This window comes from Podarcis filfolensis (assembly GCF_964270895.1).
Source record: "Podarcis filfolensis genome assembly, chromosome: 3".
NCBI lineage: Eukaryota > Metazoa > Chordata > Lepidosauria > Squamata > Lacertidae > Podarcis > Podarcis filfolensis.
The window spans coordinates 100,266,424-100,285,523 of record NC_139606.1 but is presented as its reverse complement, the minus strand read 5'-3'; the positions used below and the strand labels follow the sequence as shown (position 1 = coordinate 100,285,523).

At 46.7% G+C, this 19,100-nt stretch overlaps 1 long non-coding RNA gene across 2 annotated transcripts in view; it reads left to right on the top strand.

The window, feature by feature from the left end:
- LOC310758880 overlaps positions 1-19,100 on the top strand; it is an 88,122-nt gene that overhangs the window by 38,119 nt on the left and 30,903 nt on the right. The window contains exon 3 of one of the 2 annotated variants that reach the window (XR_014546045.1): positions 16,289-16,563. The exons of the other annotated variant lie outside the window; for it this stretch is intronic. This is a non-coding gene — a long non-coding RNA (uncharacterized lncRNA). Of the gene's footprint in view, positions 1-16,288; positions 16,564-19,100 lie in introns of those variants that run through there. 2 annotated transcript variants of the gene reach the window in all.

The window sequence follows — 19,100 nt, the reverse complement described above, 5'->3', positions numbered from 1 at the left end:
TCCTACCACTGGCAAGTGGCCCCTGGAAGATTGCCCGGGAAGGAATGCAGCCCCTGGGACAGAAAAGGTTCCCCATCCCTGGTCATGTTATACCGCTGGTTTCTTTTTTATTACTCCTGTTCACCATTTGTAACTTACACAGTTTCACCAGCAAACAGAGCTTCATATTGATTAAGAAAAAAAGAGGCCACTTCCTCCAATTTTAGAAGAAGAGGAAGTGGCAAAAGTTGTAAACGATTCATTTGGTGAACCAACGTGAGGGGAGATGCAGTTTGCCATATTTCCAGCAAGGGATGAGAATAATGGTGTTAAGCCTCAGTCTACATGGCAGCGGGGGGGGGGGAGGGTGCACTGATTGGTAACTGCAGAGTTTAATACTGACCACATGCACATCATACCTTTAAAGCACTAGGACACAATTTTCAACAGCCATGGCTTCCCCCAAATATTCTGGGAGCAGTAGTTTGTTAAGGGTGCTGAGAGTTGTTAAGGGACCCCTACTCCCACCATAGGGCTACAGTTCCCAGATTGGCACAATAATCCCTCTTCCCAGGGAACTCTGGGAATTGTTGCTCTGGGAGGAGAATAGTGGTTGGAAAATATCACAAAATTTGTCTGAGTGCAAATTTCAAAGGATGGCTATGTTTTTGTTTGGCTATTGTTTTGGAGAGTGAGAATTCGATAGATTTAGTTTTAAATACGAACGGAATCAAATCCCCCCCGTATCACTAGAGTCAAGTATACAGTGGTGCCTCGCAAGACGAAATTAATCCGTTCCGCGAGTCTCTTCGTCTTGCGGTTTTTTCGTCTTGCGAAGCACGGCTATTAGCGGCTTAGGGGCTATTAATGGCTTAGCAGCTTAGCAGCTTTAAGAAAAAGGAAACAAACTCACAAGACTTGCGAAGCAAGCCCATAGGGAAAATCGTCTTGCGAAGCGACGCAAAAACCGAAAAACCCTTTCGTCTTGCGCGTTTTTCGTTTTGCGAGGCATTCGTCTTGCGGGGCATCACTGTATGTGTCATTGGAGGAGATGACCCACAGCAGGGGAAAAAGTTGCATTGGCTTCTCTTTGTATGAATTTCTGTGGGCACTCCAAAATCCTAAGCCCGAGCCTGAATAAAGCCAGCAAAAGATTGCAGCATTAATAGAAAACAAACTTTCTGGTGAGTTGAACTAATCAGGCTTACCAATGTCATTTGCAAATAGCTAAATGTAGTAACACCCCCCCCCCCCGCACACACATACTCACACACATGCAAAACCAAGCAACCAACAATTCACTCAGAACAAGTCTTGGCATCGCACTGCAACAAACAGAAAAAGCTTGATTTGGTTCTAGCCAACTTGGAATTCAGAGACTGATTTAGAGCAGTGCTTCTCAGGCTATAGCAAATTATCTGTGAGGCCCTTGGTGAAATGTCAGAGTGGAATTTTTAACCTTGGTTCACTTGTTTGCCAGCTGGGAATACCAGCTTCTCCTTTAGCCCGTGAAGCCCATTACAACTCCTGGCTTGCACAGTGCATAAAATTGGCAGGCTCCTCTGTTTTAGAAACGCTATACAGATTATACACTTGATTAACAGACCACCATCTCCACTTAAACTGACTCAAGCCTGTTTTGTAACACCTCCGCTTGACTGAGGACCATTTACCAACACTGGTCTGTCCCCCCCACTTTTCATTTTTAAATCTATATGAATCTGGAAGATGTGAAATACAATAAATAAAAAGAAGGGGGAACAGTGCAACCCCCTCCCACCAGGGTTCACAGCCTCACAAAATAATGTGCATTTACAAGAGACTACCCAGTGACTTAGATGTTGCAAAAAAAAATGGACCTGATACAGAAAGAATACAAAACAAATGATATTAATACCAAATAAAGCCATATTTCTGTGGGACTTATTATCCCCCGATTCACTTATCATATAAGTAATGAATAGCCACCAAATCAAGGCAAAATTCATAGGTTTATCTGCACTCTGAAATACCCTTTAATTATGCCAATTTCTCAGAGATGAGAATAAATGATACTTTATTGAACCAAATATTTAAAGAAAAAACCAATTACTCCTTCCAGCAGCTATAATAGAAAAATTGTAAGCGGTTTGCATATTGTAGTCTGTATTCAACTCCTCAAAAATTGATAAAATACACAATTTGGTTTCATTTCAGAAATTTCATTTATTGCCTCTTCCCAAATTTTGTTCACTTATTTTGCAAGGCCACCACATGTGCCAATAGGTTCCTCTTTCATTATATCCCCTCCAACACATGGGGGAACCAATGCTAGTTACACGTGCAAGACAGACTAGAGTCAAGAACAATTGATGGGTTATTTTAAAGGAGATTTCTCAGATATTTGTAGAGACAGATCTGAAAGGGGTAGCAGGCCACAGTTTTCCCCACTGCACATTGTCCAATAGACATCCAAGAGCCATTCCCTGAACAGATTGCAAAAAAGGGTTCTGTTTTGTGTTGTGGTGCAGCTAGACTGGTGACTGGGAGCGGCCGCCGAGACCATATAACACCGGTCTTTAAAGACCTACACTGGCTCCCAGTACGTTTACGAGCACAATTCAAAGTGTTGGTGCTGACCTTTAAAGCCCTAAACGGCCTCAGTCCAGTATACTTGAAGGAGCGTCTCCACCCCCATCATTCTGCCCGGACGCTGAGGTCCAGCGCCGAGGGCCTTCTGGCGGTTCCCTCATTGCGAGAAGCAAAGCTACAGGGAACCAGGCAAAAATAACTACCAAACTTTTAGAAGACATCTGAAGGCAGCCCTGTTTAGGGAAGCTTTTAATGTTTAGTAGATTATTGTATTTTAGTGTTCTGTTGGAAGCCGCCCAGAGTGGCTGGGGAAACCCAGCCAGATGGACAGGGTATAAATAATTATAATAATATAAATTATTATTATTATTATTAGTGTGTGATGGAACTGAAGAAACAACTTTTTTATATTCCTTGATCAGAACATAAGAATTGCCTTGCCAGGTCAGACCAAAGTCAGTCTTGTTTGGCCTTCTGTTTCCAAAAGGCTTTCAGGAACGTGTTCCACTGAAAAGCATGTGTCTGCAGCAAAGATGGAAAACCTGTAGTCAGCCAGATGTTGTTGGATTCCTAGTCCCATCGGTCAGTTTAGTGGTCAAGGCTGGTGGGAGTTGGGACACTTCCAGACAGTTCACTATTTGGGGGTTAAATTCAGTCCCATACTGGAAAATTAGGCTGAAAGATGGGTAATTAACAACAACAACATCAACCACAGAGTTCAACCTGCTCGCTAATAATTGTCAAACTACCAACCACCACATGTATTTATTCGTTTCCTTATTCCCCAGACAACTGCTGAAGAGACAGAGCGTCTCTTTATCACTGTGATAAACATGATGTTCCCCTCACACAAAGTTCCTATCATGAATGACCTTTAATATCAAACTGCTGCAATCTTTTTTTTTTTATTTTAAGTAATGCCTTCTTTTACAGCTTGCAGAAGCCAGTGGCCTGTGTGTGTATGTGTGTAGGGGAGCGTGGAGAGGCTGTGGAGAGTCAGGGAAAATTCATGATACAGCTCTTGTTTTTAACCCAGCTAATTAAAATCTGCATGCGCGGAGTGTAACTGAGAATGTAGCCTTCGCCCACCACTTTCCCACAGGCAGGGAATAAAGGTCTTCAGTGTACCAGAAGCTCGTCGGTCTTTGGAAAACAGAGAACAGAGCTCACAATTCATCTCGGCATCCCTTATCAAGTCTTTGGAGTTCAACCTCCCCTTCCCTTCAGTCCCCGCCCCCATCACTACAACAGAACCCCTTACTGTCAGGGTCTACGTTGTTGGTCAGTGCATCCCACTAAAATGTAACAAAGCTAAAAATATGTTGATTCTCATTTGTTATGCTCCAAATAGAATCCCTTTCCAGTGACTTATTTTGTAGTAAATACATTTACTCACAAAGACTGTTTATTCTGCCAAGAAGTGATTTGAGTGGCAGGCTTTTCACAGTTCCATACAGTGACAGTCTGAGGCAGTTTATTCCGTTTCCTTGTCGTTTCCCTAACTTGTTAAATTTCCACATTATATTTGAGCTTTCGCAGAATGTAAAAGCCGCTTCTGGGAAACTAATGGCCTATAGGGCATGTTTAGCATTCGTTTCTGCGTTATTTGATTCCAGAAAAATTCATTTGCAGCCTGCCTTAACCTGGAAAATTGTGGGAGTAAAGTGAATTAATTTTGGGCTGTGTACTTGTATACAGTTCCTTCTTGCTATTTTCACGGGGGAATCAGGAAAAACAGAAACACACACTTGTGGAAGGGGTGTGTCAGGGAACGGGGGGAATAGCAACAAAACATTGTCCAGTGATGTTTGTTGTGCCACACCACACCCACTGGTATGAATGAAGTTTAGCATGCCTATGTCATAGAATCGTAGAATTGTAGAGTTGGAAATAACCCCAAGGGGCATCTAGTCCAACTCATTGAAATGCATGAATCATAACTAAAGCATCCATGACAGATAGCTGTCTAACCTCTGCTTAAAAACCTCTGAGGAAGGAGAGCCCACCACCTTCCGAGGAAGTCCATTCCATTGTCGAACAGCTCTTACCATCAGAAAGTTCTTCCTGATGTTTAGTCAGAATCTCCTTTCTTGTAACTTGAATCCATTGTTACAGGCCCTATGCTCCAGAGCAGGAGAAAACAAGCGTGCTCCACCCTCCACATAACAGCCCATTAGATATTTGAACATTGCTATTATTTTTCCTTTCATTCTCCTCCTATCCATACCCAATTCCCTCAACCATTCCTCATAAGGCTTAGTTTCCAGACGCTTGACCATCTTGGCCGCCCTCCTCTGCACACGTTCCATCTTGTCAATATCTTCCTTATACAGTCATACCTCGGGTTGAAGTAGCTTCAGGATAAGCATTTTTGGGTTGCGCTCCGTGGTGACCTGGAAGTAATGGAGTGCGTTACTTCCGGGTTTCACCACTCACGCATGCGCAGACACTCAAAATGACGTCACTCACATGTGCGGAAGTGGCAAATTGCGATCCGTAGACGCGGATTGCATTCGCTTCAGGATGCGAACGGGGCTCCGGAACGGATCCAGTTCGCATCCAGAGGTACCACTGTATTGTGGACACTGGGCACAGTATTCCAGGTGTGATCTGATGAGGGCAGAATAGGGTGGTACTATTACTTCCCTTGATCTGGACACTATACTTCTGTTGATGCAGCCTAGAATAGCATTATCTCCCCCCCCCCCCCGCTGCATCACACTGTTGACTCATGTTAAGTTTGTGGTCTATCAAGACCCCTAGATCCTTTTTTCACATGCTACTGAAATCAAGTTACACTACATCCACAGCCTTCCCCTGATCCACCAAGCTTGTAATTCAATCAGAAAATCATCTGGTGTCACATGTTTTTGAGAAACTCATACTAGGTCTTAGTAATAACTTTATCCCTGTCTAAGTGCTGACAGACCAACTGTTTCATCATCTGTTTCATCATCTGATACTAACCTAGTATCAATGTTAAGCTGACTGGTTGGTAGTTACCTGGGTCTTCCTAATTTAGGTTGAATATGTCTTGTTGTTTATTTGCATTTTTTATAAAAGATTTTTCCAAATGCATTTCTAAAATTCATTTGGAAAGGCATACACTGGGACATTGGCAACAACTAAGTGATTAATAGTTTTTATCACTTGGCTGGGGCATGTTCCACAGGGGGGGATGCACTGGGACAACCGATCTCAGTGATCACGGGTAGGAGGAGGAGTTACGCTAAGACTAGACCATGTCATTACAGAGGGGGCAGGTTTAGTCGTTGTCTGAGGACTATTCCTGCCTCCGGGTCTGGTCCTGACCGGATGGATACTAGAATCAGCAAGGGATACCCACATGACCTGAAGGTGCTGCTGTGCAATGCCAGGTCAATGATTCATAAGACCACTGCCATCCATGACTTGATCATGGATGGAGGACTTGACCTGGCATGTGTAACAGAGACTTGGTTGGATGAAGCAGATGGGCCTGTCCTTGCCGCTGCTTGTCCACCAGGTTTCTCTTACGCACAGCAACCCAGGTCATGTGGGCGGGGAGGGGGGGTTGCAGTGATTTTTAGGAAGTCATTAGTTTGCACCAGGCATCCTATTGGGAAGACCCAGTTTTCCGAGTGCATGTTCTGGAAGTTGGGCAATAGGGGCAGTACAGGATTCCTTTTGGTGTACCGACCTCCCCGCTGCACCAAGGATTCCCTGCCTGAGCTGCTTCAGGTCGTGGCGGATGTTCTCCTGGAGACACCTAGCTTGGTCGTCCTAGGGGATTTTAACATCCATGCCGACACGACCTTACAAGGGGCCGCTCGGGACTTCGTGGAAAGCATGGCCTCCATGGGGCTGTCCCTGAATAAGTCTGGCCCAACCCATAGCCGCGGACATGCCTTGGACCTGGTGTTTACCTCTATGGATGTTGGTGATCTGACACTAAGTAAAAGCGAAACGAAAGAAGTGCCATGGTCAGATCACTTCCTGGTGCAACTGGACTTCTCTGCGACCCATCCGCTCTGCAGGGAGGTGGGACCAATTCGGATGGTCCGCCCCCGCCACTTAATGGATCCAAATGGTTTCCAGAGAGTGGTAGGGGATGCTTTATCCCATGTTGATGGCCTTTCAGCTGATTCCCTGGTGGCCCGCTGGAATGTGGAGTTAACCAGGGCTATTGACTGTTTGGCTCCGAAGCGCCCTCTCCGATTGCATGGAGCCCGGACAGCCCCGTGGTTTTCCACGGATCTGAGGGCAATGAAACAATCGTTGAGACGGCTAGAGCGCTGGTGGTGGATAACTCATTCCGAATCTGACCGGACACAGGTTAGAGCTCAACGTCGAGTCTACCAAGTGGCGATAGCGATGGCGAAGAAGAATTTCTTCACCGCCTCTATTGCATCTGCAGAAAACAGCAGCAGGAGACTTTTTCAGGTGGTTCACAATTTGCGGAACCACCTGCAACATCGGGGCCCAGTACGGGCCACATGTTCTCCTGCAATGATTTTGCAAAGTTTTTTGCAGATAAAATCACTCAGATTCGGGAAGAAGTAGACTCCACCGTGGGAGCAGGGCTGGGGCGGGAGAGTGCTAGAGTCCTGTCTAGTCAAGTTGAGTGGGATCATTTCCAATCTGTTACCTCCGAGGATGTGGACAGGCTGCTTGGACGAGTGAAACCAACCACCTGTCTCCTGGATCCTTGCCCATCCTGGCTTATAAAAGCTAGCCGGGAAGGACTGGGCGATGGGCTTCGTGGGGTAGTGAATGTTTCCCTCCGTGAGGGAGCCTTCCCAGACCCGCTGAAAGAGGCGGTTATTAAACCGCTTCTTAAAAAACCATCTTTAGATGCGGTCACGATGGCCAACTATCGCCCAGTCTCAAATCTTCCATTCTTGGGCAAGGTGATTGAGCGAGCGGTTGCCGAACAACTCCAGGCACGCCTGGAAGAAGCGGACCATTTGGATCCCTTCCAGTCGGGATTCAGGCCTCATCATGGGACTGAAACTGCCTTGGTCGCACTGGTTGATGATCTCCGGCGGGCTAGGGACAAAGGTGAGAGCTGTTTCCTAGTTCTGCTGGATCTCTCAGCGGCGTTTGATACCATCGACCATAACATCCTTCTGGACCGTCTTGAGGGGCTGGGAGCTGGGGGCACTGTCATACAGTGGTTCCGCTCCTTCCTCCTGGGCCGTCTTCAGAAAGTGGTGGTGGGGGATGAGTGTTCAGACCCCTGGACTCTCACTTGTGGGGTGCCTCAGGGTTCTGTCCTCTCCCCCATGCTTTTCAACATTTACATGCAGCCGCTGGGAGAGATCATCAGGAGGTTTGGGCTGGGTGTTCAGCAGTATGCGGATGATACCCAGCTCTACCTCTCTTTTAAATCAGAACCAGTGAGGGCGGTGAAGGTCCTGTGTGAGTGTCTGGAGGCGGTTGGAGGATGGATGGCGGCTAACAGATTGAGGTTGAATCCTGACAAGACAGAAGTACTGTTTTTGGGGGACAGGAGGCGGGCAGGTGTGGAGGATTCCCTGGTCCTGAATGGGGTAACTGTGCCCCTGAAGGACCAGGTGCGCAGCCTGGGAGTCATTTTGGACTCACAGCTGTCCATGGAGGCACAGGTCAAATCTGTGTCCAGGGCAGCTGTTTACCAGCTCCATCTGGTACGTAGGCTGAGACCCTATCTGCCTGCGGACTGTCTCGCCAGAGTGGTGCATGCTCTGGTTATCTCCCGCTTGGACTACTGCAATGCACTCTACGTGGGGCTACCTTTGAAGGTGACTCGGAAGCTAAAACTAATCCAGAATGCGGCAGCTAGACTGGTGACTGGGGGCGGCCGCCGAGACCATATAACACCGGTCTTGAAAGACCTACATTGGCTCCCAGTACGTTTCCGAGCACAATTCAAAGTGTTGGTGCTGACCTTTAAAGCCCTAAACGGCCTCGGTCCAGTATACCTGAAGGAGCGTCTCCACCCCCATCATTCTGCCCGGACGCTGAGGTCCAGCGCCGAGGGGCTTCTGGCGGTTCCCTCATTGCGAGAAGCAAAGCTACAGGGAACCAGGCAGAGGGCCTTCTCGGTAGTGGCGCCCGCCCTGTGGAACGCCCTTCCAGCAGATGTCAAAGCAATAAACAACTACCTGACATTCAGAAGACATCTTAAGGCAGCCCTGTTCAGGGAAGTTTTTAATGTGTGATATTTTACTGTATTTTTGGTTTCTATGGAAGCCGCCCAGAGTGGCTGGGGAGGCTAGCCAGATGGGCGGGGTATAAATAATAAATTGTTGTTGTTGTTGTTGTTGTTGTTGTTATTATTATTATTATTATTATTATTATTATTATTATCATCATCATCATCAGGAGATATACATAGTAAAACAGTGGTCTTCTACTTTCCATGTTCTTTGGGTTAAGGCACCTGGCAGCACAAGCATGCTCTAAGGCAGGGGTCAGCAAACTTTTTCAGCAGGGGGCCGGTCCACTGTCCCTCAGACCTTGTAGGGGGCCAGACTATATTTTGGGGGGGAAATGAACAGATTCCTATGCCCCACAAATAACCCAGAGAAGCATTTTAAATAAAAGGATACATTCTACTCATGTAAAAATACACTGAATCCCGGACTGTTCGCGGGCCGGATTGAGAAGGCGATTGGGCCGGATCCGCCCCCTGGGCCTTAGTTTGCCTACCCATGCTCTAAGGCTAAAGTCTGGTGAGCCCTTACTCAAATTAGCGTCCTTTGGTTCTTTCTTTCTCCCATTAGAGAATGACACATTCTGCCACAATTTCCTGCCAGGATTCAACACTTGGAAGGTGACTGGGCTGCGTGATTTGAAATTACAGTCCAAAGAAAGCCTCTTTTCACAGTTCCCATGAGCAAAGTGCCTGCATGTAAGCATTTCTGAGCGATGACCACAAAGCATTGCTCAGGCAGCTGTGTGCTCACTCTGCTATGATGATATCCCATTCGCAAGCATCTGCACATCTCTGCAACATCACACAGACTTTTCTCTGGGAACTGGATGCAGCCTTGCTGGGTCAAACACAATGAGCAAGGACCTTCCCTCCCAAAATATAAAAAATTAAAAGGAAAGGAAATAATAATGATTTATCCTGCAATCATGAAAGTTTTTCTAGGATCCCTAGAGCCACTGGGAAAATCAATAAAGGGTCTTGTGACACCTTAACAACTTAACAAATTTATTATGGTGTAAGGTTTTGTTTTGTTTTTGCAACAACAGACTAACATGGAACTTCCTTCCAGAAATTCAGGTTGGTGGGGGTCCCACAGCAGAGGTGCTTCCCCCACTTCCAGAAAGTTACATTCCCATGTGCAAAATGTCACCAGAAGATTAATTACCCGGAGCGTGTCTGCACTACAAACATTGATCATTTTTGCCAATTTAACTTTCACATATTAGCGCAAAGGATCCTGGGTCATATAATTTTTTTGATAGCATGGAGAAGCACCTGTTTGCGACTAATGGTACACATCTATTAATATCTACTTGGAAATAAGTCTCATTGCGTTCCATGGGGATGACGTCCAGGCACATGTCTATAGAATTGCAGGTGGGCAGAGTAATCCGATCGAGACGGGGAGAGGAAATGTCTGATGAGGGTTTTATGGAAATTTTCCTATGCAAATCACAATTGGACTATTGCAATGCATTCTGCATAGGGCTATCCTCGAAAACGGCCTGGATGCTGTATCTAATGGAGAATGCTTCTGCCAGGCTATTATGCGGGACAGTGAGAAGTGATCGTAAAACATCAATCATTAAGGCCCTGCACTGGATGCCTGGATGCTAAAGGGTCCAATTCAAGGTGTTGGTAATGGTATAGAAAACTCTAAAGAAGGACTTCCAGGTTAGCGCCAGTTGGAGGAACTGGCTCCGTGGAAACTGGGTCTTCCTGCCGCGGCGAAGGTGGGGACCTGCTAGAAATCCCAGGTGGAGGAAGCCTGGGAATGTGGGGTTCGTCAGGGCACCAGGAGCGCCCCCTACTTGTGGGGAACCCCATTTTGGGGCTCCGGAGCGAAGTGGGGTGAGCGGCGCGGTGCTGCGAACTGATTGCTACTTTCACGGAGGGAAGCCGCACAGCCATTGCCGGAGAGCGCTGACTTTTTCCTGTGGACAGTTGGACTCTAAACAAGTACCCGTGAGTAGAAACGGAAAATTGGATCAAGAAACACCCTAATTTGGCACCGAAGCGGGAAGGTTCAAAACAGGAAGTCCGCCTTCCGCTTTTTGTAAATAGACTGAAGCAAAAACCTTGTAAGCTAATAGCCTGGAAAGTTGTTCGTAAAGGTCGAAATTTCCTTCATTTATAACCACTAAAACCCCCTTGGAAGCAGGAGAAAAGGGGGGGGGGATTTTGACTGTTCAAACCTGCAGGAGAGGGAGTGAAGAGAGATAAGTTTCCACCGTCTCAAACCTGGGAACGGGGTGTCAGAGACAGAAATTGTCAGAGGCGTTCATTGAGTGTGAATGGAACATTTTGACAGATAGCTAAAAAAGAGAAACAACCTGATTCCAATGTTGCCTTTTGCATTCTAAAGAAACAAAATATTTGAAAAATGAAAGTAACTTTCCTTTGTTGGATATGCTTTAAAAAGATGGACACAAATAGAAATTGTCTCCTCTAGAGGGAGCTTGCTAAATTGTTGCTGCAGTCTACTTGGGGACTCTACAGCTGCGAGATTAAGATCATGGGACCAGTCTTTTGACCTTGAATAAAAATGTGTTGGGAGGAAGTTTTGGTGCTTGCTCTTTGCAAGACAAATGCTTTGTTGGAGCAGTTGCATGAGAAGGTGGATTTGATGAATGAGAAGATGGATTTGATGACTGTTGTAGTCAGTAAATGCGGACAAACAGGGAATACTGACACAGAAATCATACAGGGACCAACTCAGGAAACTGGTTCGACTGGGCAAGTGCAAGGGCAGATGATAATGGAGGAGGTTGCGGTTGCACCTCAAGTAATACAAATGGAGAGATCCGAGACCCTGCAGGAGCATAAGCCGCTGTTTTTGAAGATTGAATTTGGAGTGGGCTAGGGGGAGCCTGGAGCTGAGGAGGCTCTTAACTTCGGAGGGACTTTGAAATAGGCTGTTAAATATTTTTGGGATTACACTGATGACTGCGGGGAGTGGGTATTGCGGGGGGGTCAATTTAGTCCAGGGGTCCGGCACACTTCCCTGCGCCTCATCAGCTGGCCCTTCCGAAGACCTTTGACTCAGCAGAGTAAACACACAGCGGATGTATAAGCTTGAAACGTTCTGTCGTGTGGTGGCAATAACTCAGGCTGACACGCAGCTCTCCTTATCTTAAAGTCTTTATTCCGTACAGATCAACACATCGTAAATCTTCCCGGTGAGTCGCAACTCATGGCTCCTTTCTCCGTGGAGCGTAACACACAGACTGGCAAACACACAGAGATCCACGCCCCTTCCGTGTTCTCTGCCCGCCCTCAGAATGTGAGGCGTCATCACTCAGAACTCTTAACCCTGTATGTTCTGACTCTCTCAACACCCCCTCTCGAATCACGTTCTGAGGGGACCTCTGAGTGTTCAACACCTTCCCCATTGCCTTCCGCCCCTTCCTGGCATCGTTGTTAGGCACCTGTTGAACCTCACAAACCTCAGGTTCGCACTGTGCGAAACCAACCCACGCATTTGAGACCTGAAACCTCTCAGGTGGAATCCCCTTTGTTGCCCTTGAAGACCGTCTGGGCACAAACTGGGGTTCCTCTCCTGACCCACTGGGGCCAGCTTGGGCGTCTTCCTCATCAGAAGACTCCCCCTCTGACTTGACACGTCTGTGAGCTTTCTCCATTATGCGCACAGGAGATGAGGGCTCACTCTTGGACACTCCCTTAACAACCTGTGGAGACGCCTCCCCCTGGTCCTGATCCTGATCATCGACCAGATCACCATTACCTGGCTCTCCCTCCTGCTCAGATTCGGATTCAGACAGACAATCTGAGACAGCGTCATGGCTGACTTTGCGCCTTGACCTATTTCCCTGCTGCTCTTTGAACTCAGCATGCTTGCTGACCAGAAGCTTGGTCTGATCACCTTCTGGGTATGCGAACCTCCACCCCTTGGTCGCGGGTTCATACCCACAGAAGATCATTTCCTGGTACCTTGGACCACCTTCTTGCTGCAACCACTTTGGTACAGGCACCATGGCCCTGCAACCAAAAGTGCGAAAGAAATGCACAAGCGGCTTCTGCCGATGAAGCAGGAAATACGGGGTGTCACCTACCACTGCATTGTAGCACCTGTTCATCGAGAAATTGGCCGTTTTTACCGCCTCCCCCCAAAAACTGTGAGGCAAACCAGAGTCATCCAGTAGGATTTCGGATGCTCTAACCAGGGCTTTACTCCTCAGCTCTGCCACGCCACTCTCTTGAGGAGAAGTCACCTTGTGACGTATCCCCCTCTGGCGAAAGAAACCCTTTAGAGCAGACCCAGTGACCTCAGAACCACGGTCAAACTGGAAACCTTGCACCTTGGTGGAGAACCTCTGTTCCACCTCTGCAACCCAATCTTTGATCAGTTGCGCTGCTTCCTCCTTAGCTTTCAGCGTGAACGCCCATGCGTTCCTGCTAAAATCATCTGTCAGCACCAGCAGATGCCTGGCTTTGCCCAGACTTGGCTGAGGCATACCTATAAGGTCTGCATGCATAAGCTCAAAAGGCTTTGTGGTCACCCTCTCCACTCTGGGATCATCAAATCCCTTGTTTCTGGCTTTCCTGCAAGCCTTGCAATTCAAAGGTTTCCCACACTCTTTTACCTTGCAACCTTTGGTGCACTCTGATAACATCTGGACGTCCTCGCAGGACCCATGTGACATCCTCTTGTGCCACACGCAAGCACACGACACATGTGTGTGATCAGTGGCTTTCCCGGCATTCCCCTCACCCTCGAGAGGTGATTCCAGAACAAAGAGATTGTTCTGATTTCTCCCAACACGTACCAGTTGCTCTCCACCTCTGGAAATGGTACAAACATTTTTTTCAAAACTCACAGAATATCCCTCCTGTAAAAGAGAAGGTACAGACAGCAAGCAATGCTTTATCTCAGGGAGAACATAAACCTTCAATTCAGCCTGTAAAAAAGGGACAAACATGTTAGAAATATGGGTTACACGGCCCTGTGCACCTGTAGCAAATCTAACAGTTTTCTCAGTTGAAACAGCTTTGCAGTTCCACATTTGTCCATCAGGTGGCGCTGTTACCAAATGGGCATTCGCAGCTGAGTCAACAACCCAACGTAGGACCCTCCCCCCACTGGAGTTGTCCTTCTTTGTTGCCTTAGCAACTGACTTCCTGCTCCTCCCGACCTTGGAGCTCTCGATGCAGGTGGTGTTTTCCACAATAGCCATCGAAGCAGTCAACGTCTTCTGTTTCTCACGCCTGCTCCCTCTGCAGGCCCAGTTGCCATGGAAACCCGCCTGGTTCCCATGGGAAATGTCCTTGGGACCTTCCTGCCCTTTGTCTCGCTGTGGACAGCTTCTGCGCAGGTGCTCCGGAGAACCGCAAGCAAAACATCTCCGAACGGAAAACTTTGCAACTTTGCCTTTGGTCTTTTCTGCCCCCCCAACCTTTCCAGCAGCACTCCTCCTTGAGGCTTTTCTGCCGTTGGGAAAATGGCTTTTGGCTTCCAGCTCTGTGGTTTCTCTGCAAACCCCCTCCAGCTCCTGCCAAACAGCCTGGGCACTCTCAAGACCCTTGGAATGGCCTTTCTGGCCTGCACCCCCAAACTCTGGTGCGAAACCTCCAGAGGAACAGCTTGCCACTGCTTTCCTCTTTCCAGCTTTCAGCAGCTTCCCAGCACACGGCTGCTCATCTCTCTGGCGTGTCAAAGCATCGCAGCAGCTTTCAGACACGGCTTTAGCCCACTTTGGGCTTCCAGGGCGTTCCTCAGCCCCTCCTGGACGTCCCTCAAGCTGGCGTCTGGCCCCCTCTGATGTGGCTCCCACTCCTCTCAGTGCCTGCCACTCTCCCCAGGGCTTCTTCCCGTCTGCCTCTTCAAAAGGGACTGTACGCGATTCCTGGCTGTCTGCCATCTCTCCCCGGGGGCCCAGCTTACTTACAGGTACCTCCCGGTCCGGTAGATCAGATCCTCCCAGCGAACTCCTGGCTGGCACCAGCTACCCTTAGCTGGCCTCTGGCTGCTCCTCAGCCGATTCTGCCTGCAGCTTTTACTTCCCAGCGAGCTCCCTTCGCTTCTGCTGGCACCAGCTTCTCCTTGCTGGCCTTTGGCTGCAGCCCTCTCACACGCACGAACGTTGCTTATCTTTATTGCTGATACCCATAACCTGTTGCGGGGGGGTCAATTTGACCAGGGGGAGGCGTCTCCACAGGTTGTTAAGGGAGTGTCCAAGAGTGAGCCCTCATCTCCTGTGCGCATAATGGAGAAAGGGGGACTGTTTGGAGGGGGCTGGTCTGATGAGGGGAGATGGAGATAATTATGGGCTGGAATTCCCCAGAGACCTACTCCTCAATGAGAAAGGAAAGAAATTAAGAAAGAGACCAACAAAAGACAAGGAAAAGTGCAAGTATAAACAACAAGAAGAAGATCTGCAGAAGGGGCATGGAAGAGATTTAAGAGCCTCGGACATCAGATTACCAGGTTGATGGACTAGATGGAATGGACAGTAAGGACTGACATAACCCGAGACCAGGAAGAAGGGACGGTGGATGAAAATTGGAAGAAAGTCTATAAAGAAAAATTTTTACTTCGGGAATTAGTGTAAAATTAATGAATATTAGGGAAAATGTTGGAATGAAACTATCTGGCTTAAGTAGAAATGATATAAGGAGTTATGTATAAATAAGTATTAAGTTTTAAGTCCTAAGGTATTTTACGATAAGATAACGTTAAATAAATTAAGGCAAATTGAATAACAGAATATGTTGAAAGATGGAAAGGATCTGCTGAGTTAATTAATAGGTTAGACTGTTAAGATAAATTATTCAATAAAAATTGAGAAAGATGGAAAGAATTTGCTGAAACAACTAATTAAGCTAGAACACAAAAAGGGAGGTGTGAGGAGGTCAAGGAAACAAGTAAATGAAAGATAAAGATATGTAATATGGGATTTGTATTTTTTCTTTTTTTTTCTTTTGTTGTTGTGTTGTTGTATTGGTTTTTATGCATTTTTTCTTTTTCTTCTTTTTTGTATTCTTGAAACTCTTAATAAATATTATTTTTTTTAAAAAAAGAAAACTCTAAAGAAGGACCTATCACACTTTTTGTCTTGGCATGAAGATGCGCCTTTCACTCCTTGAATGGATGTACACACTGTCTTAAGTTAAGCTGAGGGCATAGGGAGAAGACTATGCCAAAGACAGTTGGAGGGAGAACACAGCCCTACTTCACATCACTCTCTATAGGGAAGGCATCCGAGGATGAGCTGTCATATTGGAGAGTGCCACGCATGTTCTTGAGGAAGGACACAATCTTCTTGTGGAGCTTAGGTGGGCATCCTGTCTTGGAGAGCAGTCCTTTTCGGCGGATGAGGTCCAAGGCCTTCATCAGGTCTCAGCATTTCTCCTGCAGCTGGCACAGCGGGAAAATCATGTTGACTGTTGACCTCTGAGCTCCAAAGCCGCATTTCGACTCGGGATAGACCCTGCCTGCGAGTGACTGCAATCTTATGAGAACCAAATGAGTGGAGGCTTTCCCCACAGTACGCAGCAGAGAGATTCCACAATAGTTGTTACAGCCACTTTTTTTTTTTGCAGAGGGTCACAATGCTGGAGTCACACAGGTCTTGTGACCCGAATCCGGTTTCCCAACACTGCAAGAGAAGACCGCGGAGGTGTCCCATGAGGGAGGAATTGAGACTGGCTTTCAGTACTGGTTCCATCTTGTCCTGAGATTTCACCATATGCCTGGGAGTTGATGGCGTTCTTCATTTCATCAGGGGAGGGAGGGACACCCAGCTCTTCCATGACAGACAGAGTCTGGACAGTGTCAACTGCTGTGTCAGAGACCATATTTTACAACAACAACAACAACAACAACAACAACAACAACAACAACAACATTTATACCCCGCCCATCAGGCTGGGTTTCCCCAGCCACTCTGGGCGGCTCCCAACAGAGGACTAAAACAGAGTAAAACTTCAAACATTAAAAACTTCCCTAAACAGGGCTGCCGTCAGATGTCTTCTAAAAGTCAGATAGATGTTTATTTCTTTTACATCTGATGGGAGGGTGTTCTACAGGGCAGGCACCACTATCGAGAAGGCCCTCTGCCTGGTTCCCTGTAACCTCACTTCTCGCAGTGAGGTAACTGCCAGAAGGCCCTTGGAGCTGGACCTCAGTGTCTGGGCTGAACGATGGGAGTGGAGATGCTCCTTCAGGTATACTGGGCCATGAGTAAAGTTCCCCATAGTCCTCCACCCATCACTTCATCTACCTGCAGTGGTCTGTGATGATCTCTCCAGGCAAGGTTTTCAGCGGTGTATTTTTCCCAACTGTTGGTCTAAAGGCTTTCTTCATGCCTTCATACATTTTGTGAGAGTTGAATGCTCTGACACAGCTTTAGCCCCAATGTAAACATTTTTTTTTTCAAAAACAAAAATTTAAAAGAGGGTTATAGTTTCTAATTCATGGAAAAATCTGCTTAGATAAATCATTTTAGTGAGTAATACCCTCTGGACAATAGGCCAATTTAACAATTCATTTCATAAACAATTGCTAAATTAAAAAAACCTGTCTCTGAATTTTTTAAAAGTTTGGTTAGAAACAGATAGGTAGTGGGCATCATAAATCACATGGGAGTAGGAAAATGTTGCGGGAAAAGTGTCCAAACAATTACTTTTTACTCAACCCACAGTTTGGCATTGTCCCTGAGCCATGATGGATTGTGTGTATTAGAGGCAGTATTCTTTCCTTCACAATGTTATCCCATTATGCACGCAAAGCAATGTTGGCCACGTTATCATTAACAGAACATTTTTCTTTTTTCTTTTTAAAAAGGAGCTGTCTCCCTGGACACAATGTGTTTCTCATTCTCAGGAGCATGTTACGCAGCACATACTACAATATGCCAACGTGCAGATAAAGATGCTTCTTCCTGCACCATGTCTGAAAATTAAGAGAGATCTGGGAAACTTGAAAGTGTGCGGGAGGAACCTCTTCCCCCCTGCTGATGGATGCATTCCTTTGGGAGCAATGTGTTGGAGGTGGAGTTGGAACTGGCCGTGGATGGTGCCAGTTTTAGAAGGGCCATGGGTTTGCAACATTACAAGTCTCTCTCTCTCTCTCCTCCTCTCTCTCTGCCACTCCATCACTCCCTCTCTGTGCTACCATATCTCACATAGTTAGGCTGAGGGATGCAGTTCCGCACTCCTCACGTCAATGGAATAACTTCTCCAGAATTTGCAAATGTCTTCAGAAGCATTATAAGTCCTTTCCTTTTCAGAATGCATCTTATATTGATCCTAAATAGATGAAGGCTTAATATTGCAAATGGGCCATTGATAAGCAATTGACAACAGGCTTCTAACTTTCTAAAATTTTTTTTTAAATGTGCAGGATTTCCCCCTGAAAGGGTAAAAGGGTAAGAGCTCATGGGCCATCTTGCTCAGGATTGTTAACACACTGACCGGCAGCAGCTCTCCAGTAATAATAATAATAATAATAATAATAATAATAATAATAATAATAATAATGCGTAGTTTGCCCATTTCTCTCCCACCCCCTCGGCGCAGCCCTGGGAGCCAGCAACACACGCTACACCACTGTTTCCCAGCTCTGCTTGGAGACAGAGGGAACTGAACCCGGAATCTTTTGCGCGCAAAGAATGTGCTCTACCACTGAGCTTAAGGGCTTTCCAAAAGAAATAAGCATTTTGAAGTTAGATTGAAGTCGAGGGATCCTGATCCATTCTTAGTCTCTGGGCAGGGTGCAATCATTAACTGTCTTAATCAACTGTCTTCTTAACAATGGCCCAGTTCTGACAAGTCACCTTGTGAATCTTGCATCTCAGATAAACCAATGTGCTCAAGAATACATCTTAGAGATGTGGGTTTGGATCCCAAGTTATCTCAATGAAGTTCATAGAATGAAAATACAGTCATACCTCGGGTTAAAGTCGCTTCAGGTTGAGCATTTTTAGGTTGTGCTCCGCAGCAACCTGGAAGTAACGGAACGAGTTACTTCTGGGTTTCGCCGCTCACGCATGCACAGATGCTCAAAATGACATCATGCGCATGCACAGAAGTGGTGAATTGCGACTCGCGCACACGCAGATGTGGGTTGTGTTCTGCTCAGGATGCAAACGGGGCTCCGAAATGGATCCCGTTCGCATCCAGAGGTACCACTGTATCCTATCTCCTCCTTCATCAGTCCTGGCTGAAACTGATGAGAGTTGAAGTCCAAAAACATCTGGAGGACAAGTGCCCTGAACTCTGCCACAATCCCAGGTTATTCAGCAGTGAGGTAGCTACCTTCTGTATGTGCCGAGTGATACTTTCAATTACTGCTTCACATGTCCTTGACATTCCAATTAAGTCTGGGCCCCGGAAAAGCCCTATGGTTGCATAT